General features: G+C 43.2%; 1 protein-coding gene across 2 annotated transcripts in view; it reads right to left on the reverse strand.

The window, feature by feature from the left end:
* Window positions 1-16,657, reverse strand: part of LOC148009238 (uncharacterized) — a 145,226-nt gene that overhangs the window by 112,244 nt on the left and 16,325 nt on the right. The window lies entirely within an intron of this gene.

The raw sequence follows: 16,657 nt of genomic DNA on the forward strand, positions 1-16,657 counted from the left end.
TCCCTTCCTCATTGGCAGTTTAGCATCATTCAGTTTGCAGGCATCCTTCCCAGGGATGATTTTCTTTCTTGGCATGCTGCAGTTTCTTCACTTTCCTTATCAGCCAGATAGTCCAATTATGACCCCAGTATTGACTGATATAGCTCACTTGTATTTTGTGTTTCTAGTAATTTATACAATTACCCTTTATGGAGAAAAAAATAGAATTGGACCTGTATAATTTTAGGACTTTTCAGTCGCAAACTTCATAAATCCACAAAGGTCGCATTTCTTTCAAGTTGACCCTAATATGTGCATTTAACTGTCAGAGATCATTCATGATGTGCACACAAGGACAAGGTGTTAGGCAACAGCCTTCCAGCAGAAAGATGGCAAGGGTTTGAAATCAAAAAGGCAAAGTCAGCCTTCTTTTCAGATCATGGTTACCTATAACCACTACATCATCAGGTTCAGATTAGGAAGGGGTGCAAAATATATGATAGACATTTAGGCCATTGATGGATCCGCTGCTGAGTTTCAACCAAAGGTTTATCCAAAAATCTGAAGGGGTGCCTTTTTAACTATTGTCACTCGTGACCACCATGTCAATAGTTTAAAAGGCACCCCTTCAGATTTCTGGCTAAACCTGAGAACTGGTTAGGGGTCCAAAATGCATACATGGCCATTGATCTTCCCTCTGTTCATACCCACTGAAACAGGAGGGGGAGTCATAAACAAATTGACACCTTAGAACATGTCATAGACATGATAATGAAAACCTTAGACTCTATAGATTAACCTAAAGCAATAAAGAATGAAGCAAGAGCTGCACATGGATCTTGAACTTATAGGATTTTGAAAAGTTTGACTTCTATAAAGAAGGCAGTCCAGGCAAAGCAGATATGTACTAAACATTTTTTGGTGTGAAGGATACGATATGAGTCTACCTAGCATCTAAAGCCCAATAAATAGTAATAATATTTATATCCATAGTGAAACTTCTTATATCTATTATTAATGTTCCATATGCAAAGCTTAATGCATTTCCAATCATACATTCCCATGCAAAATTGAGAAAGGCATCACATGTAGCAGATCTTCCAACACCTCATTCACTATAAGACACGTGAGATCTTTGCTTGACAAGAGGATGAGCTATGTAAATTCTTTGTGGGCCTAAAAGAAAGAAAGAAAGAAAAATATATTAACATCTACACAAGGCCAATGTGGACTATAAGACAAAATCCAGAGTACATCCATGTCTAATGTCATCTCATCAGTAAGGTAAAGACAACATTACAAATAAGTGGGTGACCTATGAAACAACACTGAAAATAACTATACGATGGGACTATACTAGGGTTGAACCATGTGTAGTGTTGTTTCATCAATAGAAGAGAAAAGGAAAGGAAAGGAGAACCAAATCTCATAGAACCACGTACAAAAGTATGGTGGACACTATGGGCTGTAGCTGATCGCAAGATTTGCACATGATCTCAGCTATGATGCGGTCCCTAGCTACTTCACCGATATGCCTAGTGGTGAGTCTTCAGTGTCTCGTGATAATGGCTCTAATTTGACTGTGATGTGGCCTCCTCGGACGTTGTCACAGTGTGTAGGGTTGAAGGTCGCCATAGGGGTTTGGCAAGAAAACTGGACAGGATAGATAGAGATGTGTCTTCAAGAGATAGGTAGATTACAGTGAATGTTTAAAGCTTCAAGAGGTACTTCACAGTCAATCACAGGGGTTTAAGAGAGAATAATGTATGGGAATTCAAGAGCTTAGACTCCGGAGATGGTAGAGATAAGAGAAGGGTTAAAGGTTTCAAGCCAAGTTCTTGAAGATGTTAATAGAGCTTCCAACTGCATGTTCTTAGCAAAGATCACAAGAGTATTATCTCATAAGTTCTAACTCAAATCAAGCTTGTTTTCTTAACTGTAAGAGCAATCACAAATTATAAAATCAAGTACAATATGCTGGTATCATAAACAACTCTGCATCCCATCATTCATACATGATGCTATAGCACGAATCAACTTTGCATGATTACATTCAATGTAGACTGTTAGGGACAAAAGCTTATGAGTCAATTACAAGCCCTGTAGAGCAAAGAGACTTACTTCAAGAGAGCTTCAAATTGAGTTCCTAATAAGGATAAGTTACCATAGCCAAGAAATAAGAGAAAAAGCTCCTCTTAATTCAACTCAAAGCATCTATGAATGATCTACAAACATTGCCCTACCATAGGGGTACATAATACTTGCATATTTTGACAAGATGTCTTTTGTAAAGTAAGAAATGAATTAAAAGAACACTGTTGTAGCTAATTCTCTAAATATGGCTGAAGATATCAGCCCTAAATCAGCCAAATATCTTTCAGAATTCACCTCTGATGATAGCATAAACTTCCCCTAACACAGTGTCGGTATATTTAGTGTCGAAAGTCTACCACGAGAGTAAGAGACAGCAAGGTGAAGGGAGATTCAGGGAGAGGAGTAGATGAAAGAGAAGGGGTTTGAAGAAATAAAAGACGCTGAAGAATACTCATAGAAAGAAATAGAAAATATAGAAGAATACTAGTAGTAACAGAGATTAAGCCTGTTAGTTTATTTCTACATTATAAGAAAAAACTCTTCTAGACAAAAATGTCTATAAAATAATACCTTCCTCTATGCTATTCAGATCACCAATCTCATGCTTCCATTGGCTCCGAAAGGGGGATACAATACCAGCACACCTGGCCAGAATTCTGCAAGAGATCACTCCCTCTTCATCTCTCACTTCAGAGTGTTGTTCACTGCCTAAAAACAGTGATCACGTATCGCGCGATTTTGCTAATCTTTCTTTTTACATAAAATCCTCTCAAAATAGCTGAAAGCTACATGCTTTCTTTTACATGTTATCCTAATCTAGAAGTTGTCACCAGTTTTATGGATTTTTTCAAGAGATAATATCTAAAATATCAAAAATTGGCTAAAACTTATCCAAAAATCTAATATTTTTAAACCATGGACACTAACACTAATGCCCAAAGTGGCATTGGCTCTCTAGATCTATAAGGAAGCCACACACTAGAGTTTTTCACACAATGTGCGCGTAGCGCATAGCAGCATGACATTCACCCTCTAGAGTAGTCTTGGTTGTTAAAGCTTTATCTTCAACTTGATTGGTTAGATATTCTCTTGCAAGCACTAAATACCGCATATTCCATATCCCTGTAGGCATGGTTACAAGATCAATAACCCATCTATAATGTATAGACAAGGAATAAATCGATTGTAACCCATCTCAATCCTTGACCATAGAATACATCTGACACACATAATAGGTTTCAACAAAATGCTCTATATCTCGATACATGTTCTGCCACCAGTATTTTTCTTTGACTTTAATAAAGGTTCCCTCTATGGCCAGCCCACAAGCTTTCATGAAATTCCTTCATTACCTATGGTTGCAACCTTTTATTACCTAAAACTCGAACAAGCGCTCCTTTCTTTTTCTTTGCGTACTTCCATAGATGCCCATTTTTAACAAAGAAGCCATAAGTTTTCCTCTTAATATGCTTGAACTCTTCATTAGTCCAAGTCTCTTTCTTCTTCATTGTGCTCAAATATTGGCCGATCTTCAGCCAATCTTCTTCATAATCTTCTTCAAGGAAATAAACTAGAACTTGAGCAATGCAATGAGCATGTTGACTTCTAGTTGACCACCCTTCTTCCATAGAAGAATCTTTGATCTTTGTTGTTGTATGCTGATTTACAGCAATACCTTTTCCTATTCTTACTGTACTTAATGCTATACCATTAAAAAGATCAGCTTCACCTGCAAGATTCAGCTTTGGATTTGTATATGCAACAACTGAAAAGGTACTTTCAACAGCCATGGAATGAAATTCAGCAACTATAGATTCTTCAGCTTCATCTTCATCCATCAGCTCTTCTTCTTTGTCATATCTTGCACGTGACAGCATATCAGCACTAGATTCGCCTTTCCTGCAATATACTTTAATTCGGGGTTGAGAGATCTAACATATGCAATCCATCTTAGCATAGCAATGTCAGGTATAGAGCAGTTGGCAATCATGCCTAAGAGTGAAAGACAATCAATTTCTACCACTACGAAAGCACCTATAAAGTATTCACGATCACACTTTAATGCTGTTACAACTCCCCACAATTCCCTTTTTACTTATGCATACCTTCTTTGACGTTCATTGAGAACCTTTGCTCTAAAACGAATTGCATACCTATTACCTTCAAGGTCTTCTTGGCCAATAGCCCATCCTATTCCAATGGAACTTGTATCCACAGTAAGGATGATGGGTTGACCATTTGAATAATCAGCTCTTTTGAGAGTGGGAGCAAAAATTAACTTCTTTAGTTTGCGTACAGTGAGAGTATGCTCTTTCACCCAAGAGAATCTTTGGCCTTTTCTTAATGATTAATAGAGACTTTCGACTACATGAGCAAAATGTGATATCCATATGAGATAGAATACACATGCGCCAAGAAATCTTCTCACCTCTAAAATATTTAAGCATTTTTCTTGCATTCTGCTGATGGCATCTATCTTGATTGGTGAAGGTTTACGTCCGTAGAGGCCACACATATGTCCGACCACTAGGACTTCTTCTACTCCAAAAATCGACTTAGCTCCAGAAATGGTAAAATAGCCTTGTCAAAATCCTGTCACAATCATAAATATGATTAACTACATATGTCCTACAGCCATCTTCGTTAAGCTCCTCATTCTTTTCATTGACTTTACATCCCTTGATAGATACATCATCAAGAAATGAAAGAGTAAGTTATGGAATAAAGTCCCTTAAGATTTTGTGCATGGCATTCATCATATGGGCCACGGAGTTTGTTACACCTTGTTGTAGAGTGCACATGCAGACCAATCCAAGAGGTGTCTTCATTGTGGTAATGTCTCGGCTTTCTAATGAAAGCTGAAATTAGTCATATCCTAAATATAGGTCGCCCATAAAATAAATTGCTCTACCTGCAAAAGCTTCAGCAAACTCATCAACAATTGGACCCGAGCCAACATTTCGGATTGTGACACGATGAATAGGCTGTAGATCATAAATGAATCGTAAGGATCCATTTTTCTTGGCCGCAGTAAACCATCGATTTGAGTAAGTGCTAAAGAAGGTTCTAAAATCTTCATTCTGATCTTCTCATTTAGAAGTTCCAATAATTTAAGCAAATGCATCCTTGGAATGGGAATGGACTTGAGATTCCAAGGCACATGTGTGACCGTAAAAATGACCATAGGAGCCACAATATTTGGATCCACACAACCTATTTCACTTGGCTAAAATGCAAAATCTTTTTCATGTTTCATTAGCATTTGCATAAAAGAGCGTATTTTAGCTCGCGAAAGGAAAGAATTTTCACCTATTTTGAGCTCTTCTATGCTTTCAGATGTGAGCTTGTGACTAATGGTTGAAGGATCACGAAAACTTGGCTGATTTGCTGCCCTATCAACCAGCCCTACACTTTCAGAAGAGTGTGGATGGAACTGTCACAGGCTTGACTTTCTCATCCACCGTCTTGTATTTTATCTCCACTTGCGCTTCAACTTTGTGAGTAAACCAATGTCTTCCTGCTCAATAAATTCTTGAATTGTTTGATAAAAATCCTATGTATATACTTCTATGGACTGATTTTCAGCCTGATTTTCTGTATGAGCAGCTGCATATATTTCAACCAATATGTCAATAGTAATCAGTTCAAAAAAATGCCCGAAATATCTTTATTTTCAGCCCCATCATGTCATAAGTTTTCAGTATCCTTTTTACATGACATAAATATTTTCTTTCAGCTTTAGTCATGGCTAGAAGAAACTTATAACAGCCCATACTATTGGTTGTATATACATACAGATTTGCTAGAGAGAGAGTCTCTGTAGCATAAGGAGGTTCAATCTTTTTACATGACACACTACCATAGCCTCCTTTTATAGCAGTATAGCCCGAAAACCCTTGAATTCTCGGGCATTAGGAGGCACAGGATAATCATGCAGTCAATCTCTATTTCGATAATGGTTAACACACACAGTAAGAAATTGGATAGCTCGTTCATTATCCTTGCTTCGGATTTGAGCATAGGAGGAACCATCATCAAGAGCTTTTGTTTCAAAGCGGACTTCAAAAATGTAAGGTTGCCCAAGAATGATAGGGTAACTACAAGAGTCTTGAACAAAAAAGTGAAAATTATATTTTATATTTCCAATAGTTACCTGCACATTAGGACATGCAGCATATAACTCTCTAGAAGAGTTATTTGCAGCTCTTATTCGCCAATCTAGATCAACATCTATGGGCCATCTGCCGCTTTCATAGAGACTCCTTGCCATGACGTTTATCTCAGAACCATGGTCTAAGAGTGCACTACATGGTGTTTCTTTTTCTCCAATTTTGACGACTGTCTCCATTATTGCTCTTGCCCAATGTATACGGGAGTAGTGACTGCTTGGAATGAATCAGACTTCTTCCTCATCATGCATGTACTGTAGACGACCTTCTTTTTGAGAGGTGGGCTGCCCAACAAGTTTGGACCAGTCGACATTAGCCTTCACTTCTTTAATTTTTGCGTCCATACTTTCTTTATCTTCAGCTTCAATTGCTGCAATTAACTCTTTAACTGCTTCAAGTTGAATTCCTTGTGTAGTCAGCTTCTCTTCATCTAGCACAAAGACTCAATGAGCTTGCAAAAAAACATGCACTGTTTTTTCAACATCATCACCAACATATTGTCTTTTTCTTTTGATTACATTAACAATTACATCATGAAATTCACGTTTGGCAATTCCGAGAATTTCACCTAAGGTGAACTCAATTTTACTTCCTAGAATTTGTTCTTCTAGAACTCATTTTCGATCGGATACAGATTCTATATCAGACTGCAATTTATAGCCTGGCTGCTTGCCTTTCTTCTTTCCTTCAGTCTTCTGTTTGTGGCACATCTTCCAATCTCTGTAAGATTCAGATGAAAGTCACACATGCTTTTAATGAGTTCATCCACGACATCATTTTTAGAAGGAATAGAAGAAGAAAGAGTTGGTTAATTAGTCAAAGGAATAGGGGATTTTGAAGGTAAAACAAGCTCCATCAATGGAGTTGTTGAAATTGAAGTAGAGCCCAATCTTAGTCACATCCGCTCTCTTCAAGCAATCATGTTAACTGCATCAATAACATCTATCCATGTAGTCTTGACTCCTGATTTGGAGGTAGAATCTTCTAAGCGATCAACAAGCTGTTGTGCTAAGATTTGCTCTTAGCCACTTAAACAGTCCCAAAACATGCTTATTTTAGGCTTATTTTAGCCAAAACCCTAAAACAGGAAGCGGATCAAGAGAGTTAAGTGGGAGAGGATCTAGAATCCTAATTTTCTATAAATTGGCAACCAACCCTCCACTCTTTCCCCAATCTCGTTTTTACAGGTTTCAAGTGTTATCAGCTTGCTGCCCACACCCCATTCGCAGAGGATATCTCAACCCTTGATGTCCATCACTGTTCCCTATAGTTTGGCGCCTGTTTCCAGTCCTCCACACGCTGATTGCTATTGTTTTTTGTCTGGCGACTGACTGCTGATCATCTGCACTACTATCGTACAACCTCCCACGTCAGCAAACTGCTGTGTTTGTAGGCTCCAGCTGCCGCCCTGACAATTTTCTCTCTCCTGCATCGTTGCAATCTTTCTCTCACCTGTCAGCTGTCGTCTGCAGTTTTCTCTCTCCTGCTGCAGTCACTGCAGTTTTTCTCTCACTTGTTAGTTATCGTCTATAGTTTTCTCTCTCCTGCTGCAGTCGTTGCCGTCTTTCTCTCACCTGTCAGCTGTCGTCTGCAGTTTTCTTTCTCCTCACAGCTACGTTTTTAGTCTTTCTCTCTCCTGCAAGCTGTCCTGCCTGCATTTTTAGTTTTTCTCTCACCTTGTTGCCTGCGTTTTTAGTCTTTCTCTCTCCTCACTACTGCCTGTATTAGATCTAGCTTCTTATTGCTCCGTTTGCTGGTGTTCAATATCCAGAGGCTACCTTGGTGCGATTCGGGATCCGTTCGGAGTACGACACACTCTCTTCCTCATTACCCCTACCCTAATCCTTGAGATACAGAAATTCAAGATTCACTATTCATTCACTACATAGTGTGTTTGCTGCATGAGCATCGTATTATTAGTAGTCATATCATTTCATTTATTCACTGTGTTCATTGCCTCTGAGTTATCCTAACCCTAACCCTAACTGTGTTTTTTTATCAGTCTGTGCTTTATCATACGGTTTCTATTTATGCTTCTATGTTAGGGTATTTTCTTTACACAAGCTTCTCTTGCAGAATGGGATCTGCAGCCTTAAAGAATAATTTAATATTCTAACCTTCCATACTTTGTTGGTCTTCAGCATCAAGTTGTCCAAATTTACTTTCAAACTCATGGTATAAAGCTGTTGCAGCTAAACCTTTATTGGGTTTCTCAATCCAATTAGTGAAACTTTTATTCATCATTAGGCCGGAGTCTTCTAAGAAAAATTCTTTGCGTAGGGCTTTTTTAAATGCAGCCCAATCCGCATCTCGTTGAAAAAGACTATGGATTCTTTCTTGAAGACCATGCTTGGCTAGTCTGGCAAAATAGCGACTCCATGCATGTTGCGGTACACCAAAGAATAGCATTTTCTCAACATACAAGCGAATGAAAATAGAGACATTTTGACCATTAAATTGCTTTAATTCCCGCCCAACTTCCTCTAGGGCCTTGATAGCTGTGAAACCAATATTCTCTTCATCTTGCCTTTGTTGTTGTTGTTGTTGTAACATTTGGATTTGTTGTTGCTGAGTCTGCTGCAGTATGCGCACCAATTGTTGTAGAGTATCTCTTAAAGAATCCCCCATCTTAGAGTTCTCTTACACCGACCTTCATGTCGGGTTCACCACTGTCGCAACGCGTAGGGTTGAAGGTTACCACAAGGGTTTGGCAAAAAAACTGAACAAGATAGATAGAGATGTATCTTCAAGAGATAAGTAGATTACAGTGAATGTTTAAAGCTTCAAGAGGCATTTCATGGTCAATCACAAGGTATTGAGAGAGAAAAATGCATGGGGGTCTAAGCATGGGGATTCAAGAGCTTAGACTCCGGAGATGGTAGAGATAAAAGAAGGGTTGAAGGTTTCAAGCCAAGTTCTTGAAGATGTTAATAGAGCTTCCAACTGCATGTTCTTAGCAAAGATCACAAGGTATTATCTCATAAGCTCTAACTCAAATCAAGCTTGTTTTCTTGATTGTAAGAGCAGTCACAAATTATAAAATCAATAACAATATGCTATCATGTATCATAAACAACTCTGCATCCTACCATTCATACATGATGCCATAACACGAATCAACTTTGCATGATTACATTCAATATAGACTGTTAAGGACAAAAGCTTATGAGTCAATTACAAGGCTTGTAGGGCAAAGAGACTTACTTCAAGAGAGCTTCAAATTGAGTTTCTAATAAGGATAAGTTATCACATCCAAGAAATAAGAGAAAAATCTCTCTTAATTCAATTCAAAGCATCTATGTATGATTTACGAACATTGCCCTGCCATAAGGGCACATAATACTTGCATATTTTAACGAGATATCTTTTGTAGAGTAAGAAATGAATTAAAAGAACACTGCTGTAGCTAATTCTCTGAATATGGCTGAAGATATCAGCCCCAAATCAGCCCAAATATCTTCCCGAATTCACCTTTGATGATAGCATAAACTTCCCCTAACACGGTGTCGGTGCATTTGGTGTCGAAAGTCTATCACGAGGGTAAGAAATAGCAAGGTGAAGAGAGATTCAAGGAGAGGAGTAGACGGAAGAGAAGGGGTTCGAAGAAATATCTTCCCGAATTCACCTTTGATGATAGCATAAACTTCCCCTAATACGGTGTTGGTGCGTTTGGTGTCGAAAGTCTACCACGAGGATAAGAGACAGCAGGGTGAAGGGAGATTCAAGAAGAGGAGTAGACGGAAGAGAAGGGATTCGAAGAAATAGAAGACGTAGAAGAATACTCACAGAAAGAAATAGAAAATGTAGAAGAATACTAACAATAGCAGAGATTAAGTCTGTCAATTTATTTCTATATTATGAGAAGATAAAACTCTTGTAAGCAAAAACGTGTATAAAATAATACCTTCCTCTATGTTGCTCCGATCACCAATCTGATGCTTCTGTTGGCTCCGAAAAGGGGGTAAATTACCAGCACACCTAGCCAGAATTCTGCCAAATTACTCCCTCTTCATCTCTCACTTCAGTGTGAAGTTCAATGTCTGAAAACCGCGATCGTGCATCGTGCGATTTCGCTAATCCTTCTTTTTACATAAAATCCTCTCAAAATAGCTGAAAGCTATATGCTTTCTTTTACATGTTATCCTAATCTAGAAGTTGTCTACAGTTTTATGGATTTTTACAAGAGATAATATCTAAAATAATAAAAATTAGCTAAAACTTGTCCAAAAATCTAATATTTTTGAACCATGGACACTAACACTAATGCCTAAAGTGGCATTGGCTCTCTAGATCTATAAGGAAGCCGCACTCTAGAGTTTTTCACACGATGTGCACATAGCAGCACAACAAAGTGAGCAAAGGAGCATGAACAGGCCAACTTGATCAAGCATCTCCTTGCACAATCACAAAACTAGCTGCCCATGAGAGAGAGATACCAGCCAGGCTGCCATGTATCTAAGATCTGAAATGCACTCCATAAAGTAGACTCTGTACAATGTAACAGGCTGAGAATAGCAGTGAATGCCAAAGGCCATGCCTAGAAACCCTAATCTCCACCTAATGTGCCTGAAATAAAGAAAATTGACACATAAGAAAGTCTAACAAACAATGACAGTCAGAGCTCCTATATCCTTGCCTTCAAGCTCACAAGCAAGGGATGTACACAGAAGAAGATAGAATAACATGTCTGCTAACACCCCCTCTGAGATCCTATGTGTGGTCAAAGGCACAAGAAGCAGAAAATCCAATGGACGTTTGAAACATGTGAAGGTCGATTCTCTTATGTCTTTTCTCTCTATCTTCTTCTTGTTTTCTTTTTTTAATTTTTAAATCTCCTTTGCTCCTATTTTGTGAAGGTCTCAAGTCAAATTGGGGTAAGGAATGAGAGAAAGAAAGAAAAATATATTAATGTCTACATAAAGCCAATGTGGCCTATGAGACAAGCCACAATACATCTATATCTATCGAATGTCATCTCATCGGTAAAGTGAAGATAACAATAAGTCGCCTATGCCCCAATGTTAAAAAGTACATGCATGTCTAATGTTGTCTCATCAATAGAATGAAAGAGAAGTCCTAATCTAATACTAGTATTTAAGAAACTATAGTGAAAACTATAGGAAGCTACAAGGTACATTTGGAGCTCTATGTGTGGAACGTTTGGAGGCTATAGCGGATCTCAAGTTCTGTGCATCATGATGTCAGCAATGATATGTTCCTTAACAGCTCGATTGATGTCCCTAGTGGGTGATCTCCAATGCCTTGCAATGAAATGCATTATAAACCGATTAGCTCTTTATTACATCAGACCTTGGAAGGTTCAACGACTCCCTGCCGTCGCGTCACGTAGCTGCCCCCCGCCTCTGCCTAATCTGTCGCCTACACCCAACCCCCCCCCCACCTTCGCCAGTCCTCCCCCCTCCCCTATGCCCACCGCCTGCCGCCCTAAGCCCGCCCTCGCCCCCAACCTGTGCCCGCCGCCCTGAGCCCCACCCACCCACCCTTGCCTTGCACCGCCTACCCCCCACCTTGTTCCCCCCCCCCCCCTTGCACCTACCCTACCCACCCCCCACTCTACCTTTCCCCCTAGCTGCCCGGCCCTCCCTATCCCCTTACCAACCCCCTCGCCCATTATCACCCCCCCCCCGGCGCACTGCCCCCACCTCCTCCGCCTTGAGGCCCGGCCAGGCAGACATACCACCTAATTTGAAAACAGCAAACCCCCCCCCCTCCAGTTGCTCCCTCCCCCTCCAGTAGCACAACAGCATGATAGGTAGGTTCTCAGCACGGACACGGACAGGCGCAGCTGTTACCATAGGAGTCCTTCCACAATGGCCCGTAGTCTTACCTGAGAGTTGCGGAGCGCGGAGAGTTCCCACTAGCTCTAGAGGTGGGGATCTTCGTGGTGCGTAAGTCAAGGAAGGGCAAGGTCCATCTACTAGCACCACGGGATGGACCAAACTACGCCTTTTTCCTTCAGCCCTCTCACTCAGGGTATTGGACGATGACACAGATAGAGGAGGAGGTAAAGAGTCAAGCGTCAGAGACCACATCTCCCAGTGGATGGGAAAAGAAGAACTAGCACTGCTTGCACAACAGTGGCCAGGTTGCATGATGGACATTAACTAGTGGGTTGGTGCCAAGGTCTCACACTTGAGCATTATCTTTTGAGCCCCTCCACAGTGGAGAGCTCCGATGGATGTGATCGAGTGGCTCCTGGCACAAGCAGCCCGTTTCTATCAGTGTAAAGAGTCACAACTCTCAACATGGCTGATAGATGCATTGGTAGTACCACCTAGAGCATCTATTACCCCCATGGTCCGCCACCCAAGGGCCACCATGGGGGACTGGAGTTCATCATCTAGGCCTGTGGCAATGCGTACTTGTATGCCCCATAGATCTTCATCCTCATCAGCAGCTTCCACACTGAACAGATGCCTGTTCAGTCAGTCACAAGTTTCCCCATGAGCTTACACCTGGCATCCTGGAATGTGAATAGTCTCCACTACAATGGGGTACGTGGTTCCAAGAAATTGATTGTTCGACAAGAGTTGCAACCGGCCCTTGTGGGACGAATAGACATCCTCCTTCTGCAGGAGCACAAGCTCACCCCCACCCAAGCCCATCAAGAAGGGAAGGTTCTTCCAAGCAAATCACACACCTACTAGGAGTACACCATTGACACCCACGGCAGGAGTGGCGGCGTATGCACCTCTATTGGCCCGAGCCTTATCGCCTGCGTTCGGGATCATGGGGAGATTGTGGCAGGGAGGGTTCTATGGGTCAGGTTAGATATTGGGGACTCGTGCATCGGAGTCCTCAATGTCTATGCTCCCACTAAGGTCAAGACACACAGTAAGTTCTAGGTGGAGATTGCAGCAAGACTCCCAGAGGTGGACTCCTAGATTGTTGGAGGAGACTTTAACAACCCGGAGGCCTTAGAGGACCAGCAAGATAGAGGCAGAAACTACCAAGGCATGGCTAGGGAGGAGCAAGAGGCATGGGAGGTCTTTCTACTAGCAATAGAAGCTCGTGATGCTTGGAGAGATCCAGCTTTCCACAAGAGGAAAAGGTCGTTGGACTTCTCGGGGATACAGGCGGCTAGGCGAAGTCTTGCTAGAGCAGTTGAATAGGTTCTATGTGGGAGAGTAGGGATGCTCTCGTAGAGGCCAGATAGGGCAGTTGGTTGGCACCACTCTGTCCAATCACTGCCCGGTCCTCCTAACACTTGATCCCCCAGCATCTTCACTAGGTACACGATCCTATCGGATTCCTGACTCGATCTACAAGAGAGAGGAGGTAAAGAGACAGATTGAGCAGATTTGAACTAGGGAGTGGAGCAGGAGGGACCAGATCGCAAAGGAGTTTGCAGAGGTCCTAGCCAAGTCAAGCAATATCGACCAGGATGCAGCCCTACAAGCCAGGTAGCAGTGCTAGGAGGAGAGAACACTCCGGTGGAATCTAGTAGCTACGCAGAGATTATTACAAGAGACACCAAGGGATCCCATCCTCCATGCACAGGAGGTGCGCGCACAAGCAACCATCGCCGGCCTAGAGGACAGGCGCTCGAAGTTCTCGTTCTGCACCTCAACAACCTTCTGGGCACGGAAGGGGGACACGATATGCAGGGAGTTCTTTCAAGCACACCAGCCCCGCACCTCAGGAGAGCAAATACACAGTCTTCGGGATCAGTATGGGAGGATTCGCTCTAGCCCAAACAAGGTGATGAAGATTTCCACCGACTATTACAAACGCCTATTCCAGCAAGAGACAGCCTCAGCCAAGGGGCAATGTTGTAGACAACAGGTCTGGGATCACATCCCATCCCTCATCACAGAGAAGATGGGACGCCCCCTCCTAGCCCCCTTCACAGAGAAGGAATTAGAATAGGCTTTCCACACACAGGACGGGCAGAAATGCCCGAGAGAGGATGGCCTCTCCAAGGCTTTCTTCACCACCTTCTGGGAGGTAGTAAAGGACCCCTTACTTCTGGCTTCCCAGGAGATTTTCAGCTCAGGTCAGAAGCCAGGGAATTTATCAGCAGGTCTTATTAGTCTCCTCCCCAAAGGAGGAGACTGGTTGGAGCTATCCCAGTGGAGACCGATCACCCTATTGCCAATTGTCTCTAAGGCACTGGCAAAGATGATTGGTAGGCAACTCTGCCTTGTGTTTCCAGACATCATTCATGACACACATACAGGCTTTGTCCACGATAGGAGCATCCTAGACAATGTCTTTACCTTCTTTGAGGCGACAAAGTGGGCCCAGCACAATGATCAAGGTTTGATCGTACTACTCCTTGATTTTGAGAAAGCCTATGACAAAGTGGACTGGGACTTTTTGGAGGGCACCATGGAGAGGTTGGGATTCCCCTAGGCATGGATCCATGGGGTCTCTGCACTCTTGTAGATCGGCTATCAGCAGGGTTCTTATAGGTGGCAAGAGGGGAGGATTTTCGGCTCAAGAGATCGGTACGCCAAAGCTGCCCATTGGCCCCGTATCTGTTCCTACTCTTTGTAGAGGCGATGTCTCATTTCCTCACATCACGAGTGAGTGGGCTACATGGCCTCCGACTTCCAGTGAGAGAGAAGAGGGAGCTGTTAGATTCAGAGTATACAGATGATACAACACTTTACATAGAGGACGATGAGTTGATGCTGGAGAGAGTTAGACTAGCTCTCAAGGTGTTCTATACTGCAGCAAGAGCAAAAATCAACTGACGGAAATTGGTTGGTTTCCTTACAGACCCGGACCTTAGTATGGAGTGGGGCGTCCACTTCAGATTTAGATGGGTGTACTGAGGGCAAACCATCTGCTACCTAGGGTTCCAGGTGGGACTCGACATCACCCCTACCCAACAGTTTCTACCAGTCCTCGACTCTATTCGGAGGAAGCTGACCTATGGGAGTATTGCTCGCCTCTCCCTAGCGGGCCAAGCCCTGGTGGTCAACCAGGTCCTCCTAGCGACGGCTTGGTATATCGCCTCATGTTGGTGCTTCTCCTCGTCCTATACTGCTCAGCTTCGCCGCCTAGTGCGGAATTTTCTTTGGGCCGGGTCAGATGGCTCCAAGGACTCTCGGTCCAAGGTAGTGTGGGCGACCATCATCCGGCATCGGTCAGAGGGAGGGCTCAGGATCATTGACCCAGAGTATCAAAGTATGGCCCTTTTGGGCAAGCTTGTAGTCCGCGGTTTCACACCAAGGAGGTAGACCGGGAAGGTCCTACTGCAAAAGGGTCTCCAAGAGTGCAAACCGAGGCTTGGCAGGGATTGGAGACCGTCCTTGAGATGGATCTTCACAATGGCCCAGATCACGCCTCCTAGATCCCCCTTCCTACGTAGCTTACTTTGGGTGTGGCAAGGCCTCCGTAAGGCCCTAATTCAAAGCCCACCAGGTTGCCAGGAGGAGATACCGCCAGCCGGTGATCTGGAACTTCTAGGTCAAAGATCAGGAGGGGGTACAAATCGGCAAGTGCCCCCACATCCAGTGGGCTAGTTGGGAGGCCTACGCACCATCAGGACCTGGCAAGAGGTATACAGGTTGGTGGACGAGGTGCTGCAGCAACGGGCATCAAGTTGCCAGAGAGGGGTCGAGTTGAGGAGAAGGGAGATTGACATAGCAATACCTCAAGAGTGGCTTGGTCCCCCGGTACGAGAGCCGATAGAGCTCGAGGAGGTATAGGCCGCTAAGTTTTCACCAACAGGTATCCCCCTACAGATGGCAGGTAGAGTGGGCGGCACCTCACATGGGACTTTCTTCACCATTCAGGAGGAGGGGCGTCTGGCCCTTGACAGAGGGCAACAAGATGAGGGGATAGCTATCCTTTCGTGAGGAGGATTCAGGTGGTGGGCCTTCAGGGGAAGACATGGCGACTGGACCCCTATGTTTTTTGGGAGGAGCTCCGGGAGTAGCACCTCTGGATTTGGGAGGGCAGACCATTAGATGAGCTAGAGTGGGATCCAAGAGAGTGGCTATGGCCGGCCACTACGGTCCCTAAGAAGCCACCGAGGTTCCTAGAGTACACAACCAAGATTGGCAAACATGTGCTGATGCAAGAGGACATGGACTGGGCGCCGTCACGTAGCAGATACTTGGTGGAGCACAGCATCACGAATGCTTTCCGACGGACTTTTTGGCGTCACCTATGGGATAGCTGGAGGCCGAGGAGGATATCGTATTTTGTATGGCTGGTGGCACATGGAGGCCTGGTGGTAGGGAGTTATTTTAGCCCAGATTCAAAAGGATGGAGGATGTAAACACTGCACATAATAGCTTCTGGAAACTCCAAAGCACTACCTCTGGTCGTGCGAGGCGGCATAGCTAGTGTGAAGAGGAGCATGTCACATCCTCCACCGCATAGCACCCAACCTTGGATGTATCTCTTGGGGAGCTTTCTATTGGCAAACAGCCAACCAA

The sequence above is a fragment of the Lygodium microphyllum genome, unplaced genomic scaffold (genome assembly GCF_053477565.2).
Source record: "Lygodium microphyllum isolate KBCC unplaced genomic scaffold, Lygodium_microphyllum_v1.1.10 scaffold_32, whole genome shotgun sequence".
NCBI lineage: Eukaryota > Viridiplantae > Streptophyta > Polypodiopsida > Schizaeales > Lygodiaceae > Lygodium > Lygodium microphyllum.